The 10,138-nt window shown below is 46.4% G+C and overlaps 4 non-coding genes across 4 annotated transcripts; all 4 read left to right on the top strand.

Annotated features, from left to right (window-relative positions):
• Positions 1-2,144: 2,144 nt before the first annotated feature.
• TRNAG-CCC (transfer RNA glycine (anticodon CCC)) lies at positions 2,145-2,215 on the top strand. Its single transcript has one exon. It is a non-coding gene; the product is annotated as a tRNA-Gly (tRNA).
• Positions 2,216-2,875: 660 nt separating this feature from the next.
• TRNAG-CCC (transfer RNA glycine (anticodon CCC)) lies at positions 2,876-2,946 on the top strand. Its single transcript has one exon. It is a non-coding gene; the product is annotated as a tRNA-Gly (tRNA).
• Positions 2,947-5,374: 2,428 nt separating this feature from the next.
• Positions 5,375-5,445, top strand: TRNAG-CCC (transfer RNA glycine (anticodon CCC)). The gene has a single exon. It is a non-coding gene; the product is annotated as a tRNA-Gly (tRNA).
• Positions 5,446-8,018: 2,573 nt separating this feature from the next.
• Positions 8,019-8,089, top strand: TRNAG-CCC (transfer RNA glycine (anticodon CCC)). The gene has a single exon. It is a non-coding gene; the product is annotated as a tRNA-Gly (tRNA).
• The last annotated feature ends 2,049 nt before the right edge of the window (positions 8,090-10,138 follow it).

The raw sequence follows: 10,138 nt of genomic DNA, 5'->3' as shown, positions 1-10,138 counted from the left end.
TCATCCAGCCTCATCACCTGCAGTACGTCATCCAGCCTCATCACCTGCAGTACGTCATCCATCCTCATCACCTGAAGTACGTCATCCAGCCTCATCATTCACAGCAGCGGACACATACAATGCGACTCTCAATAAAATAGGTGTTCAGAAGATGTTATTGCCAGAAAGGGTAAAACCAATTATTATATTTTGATACTGGCAATAAAGGTCCCATGATGTAGCTGCGCACCCCGAGCTATAAATGTCCTGAGAGTGGCATTGTCTTTGTGCTGTTCGCCTTTTGGTGTTCTCTGGTCTAACACCGTTTGAGGCGAGGCTCTAAAGAAAGCCGTCTCTGGTATTGACAAATCGGTTTCAAAAACAATGTATATACTATCAGAGCATGTTTTGTTTGCATGTTCACCACACGTATGTGTGGTTAATGCAGACATGATTCCTTGCAAAAGGTTTTTGTTTGGTGTTTTTCCATCTTAACACAACTGTTTTATTGCCAGAGAGGGTAAAACTATTTATATAGAATGTGGCTGTTGATTATGAAGCTGAATCTGCGAAGTGAGACCGACGCGGTTTTACCTATCAATCTGCAGTGCTCGCGATCTGTATATCCAGTTGCACATTTCACGAATAAATCCCATTCCCCCATAGATGTCACTGATTTAAAGTGCAAACTTAATATGCTTTATGCAAACGAGCCGAATTAAACACGATGCTCCGCTAATTTCCCCCAAAAATGTTATTGCCTGGTGGATATTTATTCTCATTGGATCTGTTTACAAAATTAATGACATCATAACAAATACGCAACACTGAGTGTCGTTCTAGCGGTTAAGATTCACACTGAGTTGTTTGCTGAAGTCACGTAGGTAAAAAATATAAAATAAATGAAAACAACTCAATTAAATCACGACGTTTCGGGCGCAACACAAGTGTCCGACAACATGTGAGAAATCATGGCCTGCTGCTGATGCAGACCTTTAAAACAGTCTGCATCAGCACCAGACCATGCTTTCCCACCTGATGACGGACGCTTGTGTTGCGTCCGAAACGTCGTGATTTAATTTAGTTGTTTTCATTTATTTTATTTTTTACCTACGTGACTTTACCGAAAAAACAAAAGAGTATGAATCCTTGCCGTCACGAAAGCTTAAAATCTAGAATTGTTAGCTGAAGACTGCTGCAGGCGAAGGCTTACAGCAGTGCGGCGCATGCGTGTCTCTCCTGCTACAACATCTTGAGAAAATAATGGTAGGTTTTTACCCTTTTAACTGGTACAAAACTGACACCTTTATTCAAGGCATCATGTTTGCAATGACCACAACACAAGTAGTCAATAAAGCAAACAAAAAGAAGCAACTCTGATAAGGATAATAATATGCACTGTCCTTGAAGTTGATTGGCCCACACCCGAGACGGCTTTCTTTAGAGCCTAGTCCCCATTGGTGTAGGGCCAGATGACACCAGAAGGCGTACGCCTTCTGGTGTCATCTGGCCCGTCTCGGGTGTGGGCCAATCAACTTCAAGGACAGTGCATATTATTATCCTTATCAGAGTTGCTTCTTTTTGTTTGCTTTATTGACTACTTGTGTTGTGGTCATTGCAAACATGATGCCTTGAATAAAGGTGTCAGTTTTGTACCAGTTAAAAGGGTAAAAACCTACCATTATATTTTGCCACTGGTAAAAGAGATCTCATAGTGTAAATCTTGAGAAAAGTTTCAACTTTTGTCGCCACATCGCCAGCAGATGGCAGTGCAGCAACATCCATTGTCGCACTGCATCTGAACTCCATCGACTCACAGTTCCACCGCCTTCACTAGCCCGCACTATAAACCAGCGTTTTCTTGAGATGGTTTTCCCCACATGATGATTGCTTGTGTTGCAATCGACACGACGTGATTTAATTTATTTTATTTTATACCTACGTGACTTTACCGAAAAAACCAAAGAGTATGGATCCCTGCTGTCACGAAAACGTCAAATCTAGATTCAGCGTTCTTTGGTCAGGCAACCCCGATGACCCGCACGAAGTGGGACGGCCCTCATCCAGCAGTGGATTGTCCAGCCGTGACAAGGCGTGTGCACGTGGCAGGGTTGACGGCAGCTCACACGGACTGTAGCCACGTGTAACCTGAGCCACATTCATCGGCGCCGCTGGTGTAGTGGTATCATGGAAGATTCCCATTCTTTCGACCCGGGTTCGATTCCCGGGCGGCGCAGATTTTTTTTTTAAATGATCCAGTCAACTACTCAGCCTGCTTCTCCCCTCTCGTCTCACTCTACTCCCCATCCACGTACTCTCCTACCTATCTTCTCACTCTGCCCATTCCACGCACTCTCCTGCCTCTCCCCTCTCATCTCACTCCCCTCCACGCACTCTCCTACCTCTCCCCTCTCATCTCACTCTACTCCCCTCCATGCACTCTCCTACCTCTCCCCTCTCATCTCACTCCCCTCCACGCACTCTCATACCTCTCCCCTCTCATCTCACTCTACTCCCCTCCATGCACTCTCCTACCCTACCTCTCCCCTCTCATCTCACTCGACTCCCCTCCATGCATTCTCCTACCTCTCATCTCACTCTACTCCCCTCCACGCACTACTGTGGCTCGCCTTTAATTTTCTATTTTATAACGGAGATGTGCACATCGGGCCTGTTGATGAAGTTCTGATGCTGTTGACGGTTCCACCAGCAATGGCAAATCAGGTGCCACGATGTTCGTATCTCGAATGCGGACATCAATTCTGGACATCCGCCTCGTTCCACTCTGTTGGCGCAGCAGCGTTCTTCGGTATCTGGGCGAGATTGAAGAGTCGACGAGAATGACCTCACGTGATGTGTACTTATCTAAAGCATTTGGCAACGTACATTCTCGTGAGCGCCGCTGGTGTAGTGGTATCATGGAAGATTCCCATTCTTTCGACCCGGGTTCGATTCCCGGGCGGCGCAACACCTTTTTATCTATTTTTTTTATTCCCCCAAATTAATCAAATGGATACCAGCTTCTGATGATGATCATGCATTGATTTAATTGCACGCAACAAGTTAAGTATGCGAAGACCCAATCAAACATTAATGTGTCATTTAATGAGCGTGCTTGAAGGCAGGCCATGGTGTTTGAGAGCTGCAGTACTGACTTTTGCTGCTAGAGGACGCTAATGTATTAAGAAAAATATATTGCATATTTCGCGACTTTTAACAACGAACTGATTTACAAAAACAACTTACGTGAATGTGATTAATCACCCTCGGCCATGATCAATCCACTGCTGGATGAAAATCCCTTCCATCACGTAGGTAAAAAAATCTAATAAATGAAAACAACTAAATTAAATCACGACGTTTCGGGCGCAACACAAGCGTCCTTCTTCAGGTGGGGACAACGTAGCGAAAGCACAACTGCTTAAGTGTGTCGAAGAGATGGCTGTGACGAGGAATTAAATAGTCGCCGGGAGGGGCCATGGTGAGTGTTTGGGCGATGTGAGGAACGGGGTGGGCGCAACGTACGGAGTTCAAACTGAAGCTTTTGATGCCGTCGGCGGAAGTAGATTAGGATGCTAAGATTAAGCTGCCTTTTGTTATGCTGCCGGGGGGGTAAATTGCGCAAGCTGAGGACACTGTGTAGTAATGGTGATGGTAGTGTGTGAAGCTGGGGGTAACAGACTGGGAATATGGCTATAATTATGAAAATAAATCTAAACTGGCTGTCTAGCAGTAAACTGCACGGCAGCTAAAGATTTTTAACTTGGTTACTTACATCCTTCCAATGATTGCTCAATTTGAATTCATCATCTCGGTTGAAGTTACGTCTATGTTTTGTATATCTGGAAAATGTAGAAGTAAAAAAACTTTAGCTGCCGCGCAGTTTACTGCTAGACAGCCAGTTTAGATTTATTTTCAGAATTATAGCCATATTCCCAGTATGTCACCCCCACACACGAGCTGATTTCCCTCCAACTCTCAGTGGCCATCCCCTCCTTCGGCTGTTATTCAGTCAACAATTTCCAGTCAATCATCTAATCAGGCTCAAAATATGCTTCGGCGCAATGATCTGACGAGATGGAGTCCCATGCAGGCTAATTTGGCCGTACAATATTCCAGTTACGAATTGTGAATTATTTCTTGTGAAATTTTTATTTCATTAAGCAATAAAAAAGTTCATACTGTACTCGTAAGGGTTGTCCATTATTTTGACAAGTCACTAACTGGTGTCGATATTTACAGCTTCATGTGCCTACATTTGTCCAATCGCGTACAAACTTCTATTTGGCAACTGCAACTGGACAACCGACTCTAAGTGCTATTTTACAAAGACACGTCTGGCCACCAGAGCTCTCGAGGAGGAAAACCCCATATCCGAACATTCTGACCCGCTCCAAATCCTCCAACAGCCCAACTACCCCCTCTGCATATCCTCCACTCACACTCAGCTGCACACTTCCAAACCACTTTCCCAAACCACGCATCCTATTAGGGGCCGTCCATAAATGACGTCACGCGATTTTGGACGATTTTTGACACCCCCCTCGTCCCACGGCGTCACAAAAAGTCAGACCCCCCCCCCCTCCAATATTACGTCACAAAGCTCTGCCCCCCACCCCAAACCAATTTATGGACGGCCCCTTACCAGTTATATACCCACTAGGTCTATCGCACTTGAATTTGCATTCCTTTTTTCATACATCTCTCTACGCAGTGTCGACCAATCACCCACCGCTTGAGAAATCTCCACATCGACAGCTTGTGAATAAGAACTTTAATACACTCGTCGCAATAATACGTCATCCCGCCCCCCACCTGACACCCCAACATGTATACTCGTACTCTCTGGATCTAGATTTGAAGTTTTCGTGACAGCAGGGATCCATACTCTATGTGTTTTTCGGTAAAGTCACGTAGGTGAAAACAAAATATAATAAAAAATAAAACAACTAAATTAAATCACGACGTTTCGGAAGCAACACAAGCATCCGTCATCAGGTGTGACTGCTCCAGCACAATTACTGTCGCGTATGAAGAGAGCTATTTAGAGGCACATGTTTATATATACGTAACTGTAATTTTGCTGGAGCAGTCACACCTGATGGCGGATGCTTGTGTTGCTTCCGAAACGTCGTGATTTAATTTAGTTGTTTTATTTTTATTATATTTTGTTTTCACCTACGTGACTTTACCGAAAAACACATAGAGTATGGATCCCTGCTGTCACGAAAACTTCAAATCTAGATTCAGCGTTCTTTGGTCAGGCAACCCACACGAAGTGGGGCGGCCCTCATCCAGCAGTGGATTGTATAGCCGTGACAGGGCGTGTGCACGTGGCAGGGTTGACGGCAGCTCACACGGACTGTAGCCACGTGTACCTGAGCCACATTCATCTGCGCCGCTGGTGTAGTGGTATCATGGAAGATTCCCATTCTTTCGACCCGGGTTCGATTCCCGGGCGGCGCAAGGTATTTTCTTTTTTTAATGAACCAGTCAACCACTCAACCTGCCTCTCCCCTCTCGTCTCACTCTACTCCCCATCCACGTACTCTCCTTCCTCTCATCTCGCTCTACTCCCCTCCACGCACTCTCCTGCCTCTCCCCTCTCATCTCACTCTACTCCCGTCCACGCACTCTCCTACCTCTCATCTCACTCTGCCCCCTCCACGCACTCTCCTGCCTCTCCCCTCTCATTACACTCTACTCCCCTCCAAGCACTCTCTCCCCTCTCGTCTCACTCTACTCCCCTCCACGCACTCTCCTACCTCTCATCTCACTCTACTTACCATCCACGTACTCTCCTTCCTCTCGTCTCACTCTACTCCCCTTTTCTTTTGTATTGTGCGCGGTGCTTTCAGCGCCACAGCGCGTCGATTTGTGGCGTTTATTTTCTTTTGTTTGCTGGTGACTGTTTTTCATATTGAAATCGCATCCAGTGCTTTTGCTTCTGGCGGCAATAAAAGTTGTTTAAAAGTAATTCTACTCCCCTCCACGCACTCTCCTACCTCTCATCTCACTCTGCCCCCTCCACGCACTCTCCTGCCTCTCCTCTCTCATCTCACTCTACTCCCCTCCACGCACTCTCCTTCCTCTCATCTCACTCTACTCCCCTCCACGCACTCTCCTGCCTCTCCTCTCTCATCTCACTCTACTCCCCTCCAAGCACTCTCCTACCTCGTATCTCTCTGCTCCCCTCCACGGACTCTCCTACCTCACCTCTCCCCTCTCATCTCACTCTACTCCCCTCCATGCACTGCTGTGGCTAGTTTTTAATTTTCTATTTTATAACAGATATGTGCACATCGGGCCTGTTGATGATGTGCTGATGCTGTTGACGGTTCCACCGGTAAAGCGTCTTCGAGCAGCAATGTCATAGCCAGTAGGTGCCACGATGTTCGCATCTCGAATGCGGACTTCAATTCTAGATTTGAAAACTTCAAATCTAGAATGTATACTCGTGTTCAAATTATTCTAACGGCATGAAGTCATGATGTGAAAGCATGGCATTCATAACCATCGCGGTGAGCAGTTGTGTTAAAGAATGCCATTGAAGAGATAACGTTAAACGACTACTGCTGGAACCACTTCGATAAGTCTCATCATTCACAGTAGGGGGCGCATTAGGCAGCCGATCGTGTTCGTCACATAGCAATCAAATATAAATGTGACATTCTCTGGATTGGAATAAGCCACCAAATTAAACTAAAACACCACGCTTAATTGATTAAGAACATTGCCAAATACACAGTAGGGGGCAGCATCAATAACGCTGCTACTGAGAGTAATGCTCATTACATCAAAGTAAAACTATTATTTTTAATTCTCAAGAGATGGAATAACCAATAAGTGCAAAATCTAATGTTTTGTGATGACTTTTACGTGCAGTCATTGGTGAGCAGGCTGAGACCACAGACTCGCTACGTTTGATAACCGAGTTTAATCAAATATTGATGATTCCAATTTCAAACCGACGGTCTCTGCTCATAATCAACGATTTTTTGGGTTTAGATCGCGTTATTCGTTGATTATGAACAATATTGGTCGCGAAAGCCTACGTGGTCTCTGCTCAGCTCCCTAAAATTCAAGGTAAACATTTTGGACGAGTTTGCCCCGGTCTGTGACCCAGGAAATATATCCCGACGTAGCAGACCACATCCAGTATAACTCTCGCTATGTCTGTGACTACTGGTCAGGTGCCATTTACTCCAGTCACCCAGTCACGTGGAGAATGTTTGGGGAGATATGTCCTGATGACATGGCATTCGATATGACCACTGGACCAATGGGACAACCGCTTCCATATGTTCAGTGCAATGCCACTCACAATCCGAGAGGGCATTTCAGGTGCGGAAACAAACAGATGCGTGTCTCTTCCAGTTTCATGCTCGAACGAGCGTTCCACTCGCCCAGGGCAACGACTGCTGGCGAACTGGTCCGTGCAAAATTACATTACGGTACCATATGATCGCCTCTCACCAAATCACCCAGAATGCACCTGAGCTCGTCAGATCTCTGCAGTAACGCGGTGTTTTGCTTGGACGATGCTTGAACGCGTAAGCGTTTTGTACATCGGTTTGGGCAACATAAGGCATTGTTGTACTGTACCTCTATGATGCTGCATCACTGCACCCTGTCTTCAGCAGCCGGCGCTAAGCAGCCTGCTGAATTATGGTAAAATAACCCCAACGACCTATGGAACGTCGGAAAGCCCTAATCCAGCAGTGAATTGATTAAAACGGATGTACCGTACACGTACACGTGGCTTGTTTAACAACAGCTCACATTAGCTTGGATGAGCGACCATCACCGTGCATGAACCAGGTGTTATAGGCTGCTACTGCGATCCGTTGTCAGCAGAGGGCAGTGCAGCAAATTCCTGTGTTGCACTTCACCACTCTCCACAACGCCTTCACTAACCTGCACTGACCAGCCTGGTGAAGAATGGTCACATATAATCTGTATAGCGTAGGAAGGTTATCATCCAGCAGTGGATTGACTATAAAGGATGTACTGTACATGTACCAGCCGATCATCCATCGGCGCCGCTGGTGTAGTGGTATCATGGAAGATTCCCATTCTTTCGACCCGGGTTCGATTCCCGGGCGGCGCAGTTTATTTTTATTAAATTAATAAGTCAACCACACGATGCCTCCCACCTCTCCTCTCACTCGACTCCCCATCCACACTAATATCTGTAAATTATCAAATGAGTGTACAGTCTTCATCAAAATATATGAATAGTCAAACCAATATTAATGGTACTCTTTGGTTCTTTCGGTAAAGTCACGTAGGTATAAAATAATTTAAAATAAATTATATAATTTAAAATAATTGATTTTATTTTCTACCTACGTGACTTTACCAAAAGAACCAAAGAGTATGGATTCCTGCAGTCAGGAAAGCTTCAAATAAATAATATTAATGATAATAGACTTTAAGAAATGTCTGCCAGACAACACTACAAGTGGGTTGTTTGACCATACTTCACCACCGCTGCTCAGTGCGCATTGGAGCAGTGGGGGTGGCCTGATGAAGGATCGGTTCAGATTCCACTCACCATTGATGTTCACTTAGGAACTCAGAACACCTAACCCATGCAGGATGTATGCGGGTATATTATTTACGTAGAACGCGACAGCACTAGCAACCCGAATGTCCTTTGGACGTGACTTTTCTTCCGTCCCTCCCAGCCAGCCAGAACCCTCTCCCTGAACACATTTTTCTTGCTTTCTCTCCACAGAATATCGCAATTTCTCTCGATTTCTCGCGTTGTCTCTGTTTCTATCCGCGTATTCATCGATCTGTGTATTAATCTGTCCCCGATTCTATCTCTCCCTCTATATTTCACTCCCCCCTCCACTGCATCGCGCCAATATCTCTCTCACCTCTCACCCTCGCTCGCCTTATACCCACCTCTCCAATTCCCGCCTCAATCTCTCGTTCCTCTCAGTAATCCTCTCTCCCACTGGATGTCGCTTCCCTTGCTCTCCTCTTCCAGTTTTTCCCTCTCCTCTCCGTTTCATGCCATTTCACTCTCTCCCCTGCTCCCTCTCTCTTCTTCTTTAAGCCGCGGCTCCGGCTGAAGCACGCGTACCACTCCTATGCCGGGGACGCGCACGCCGTGTTCTTTGAAAGTTGGGGGGGGGGGCGGTCAGGCCCTCTGCACCAACACAAATGGTGCACTGACTTTCACGTTTTGACCGGTCGACTTTGAGCGGGCGATGTGCGTGACGACGTGGTGCTTGCGTGGCTCGTGGCGGTGTGGCGCACGTGCCGCGGTTTTGCGATGGCGACGTTTGCTCTACTCGATGTTGGTGACCCCGTATCGAAAGTGGCTCCAGAGCTGTTGCTGCTGGCCAGAACCGGCCCTAGACCTTTGGGGGCCCTAAGCAAAATTTGGTTGGAGGCCCCTTTGATGTATGATTTTTTTCACCCACGAGCTAGCAGTGACTCTAGGGAACCCTCTGCTGGCCACGGGGCCCTTTGCAATTGCAAGGGTCGCTTAGTGGCTGGGTCGGCTCTGCTGCTGGCAGCAATAAAAGTTGTTAAAAGTAAAAAAAAGTCTCTTCTTCTTTGCTCTATCTCCACCCCTCAGCTTCCTCTTGCATCTCCCTTCCTCACCTCCCTCCTTCATCTCCCTCCCTCACCGTCCTCTCAATACCCCTCCTCTATCTTTCCCCATCACCTCCCTCCCGTTATTTATCTCTCACATTTGCACGTGCTCCACAAACCGAGGTGGATTGTGGGTGAGGAGGCGTGACGTCATCACGCACGATTGTGACGCCACCACGCAGATGCGCGCGTCGACGTCACCACCGCACGTGCGCACGCGGCAGGCAGGCGGGCAGGAATCCATCCAGGAATCCAGCGCGAATTATATTTACTCCGCTAAGAAACTCCAAATGTCCTTTTGTTTTTCATTAAATAGTTATTTTATTTAATACGATCACTTATGCAGCAACAATTGAAAGGATACCAGTACAACACAATCAGGTCTCCTCGGAGAACACAAAGGCAATTGGCAAACCAAAAGTGCTGGACACAACACACATATCGTGTTGTTGTTGTTATGGGAATTCATATACTCAAGTAAACATTTGTAACACTCAACAAAACGTGTCAAGAAAGTGGAATGTAGATATGACCGAAACAACTGCCC

Source organism: Lampetra planeri, chromosome 1 (assembly GCF_965212315.1).
Source record: "Lampetra planeri chromosome 1, kcLamPlan1.2.h2, whole genome shotgun sequence".
Lineage (NCBI taxonomy): Eukaryota > Metazoa > Chordata > Hyperoartia > Petromyzontiformes > Petromyzontidae > Lampetra > Lampetra planeri.
Note: the sequence above shows the minus strand (reverse complement) of the source record. Positions and strands in the feature narration are given on the sequence as shown.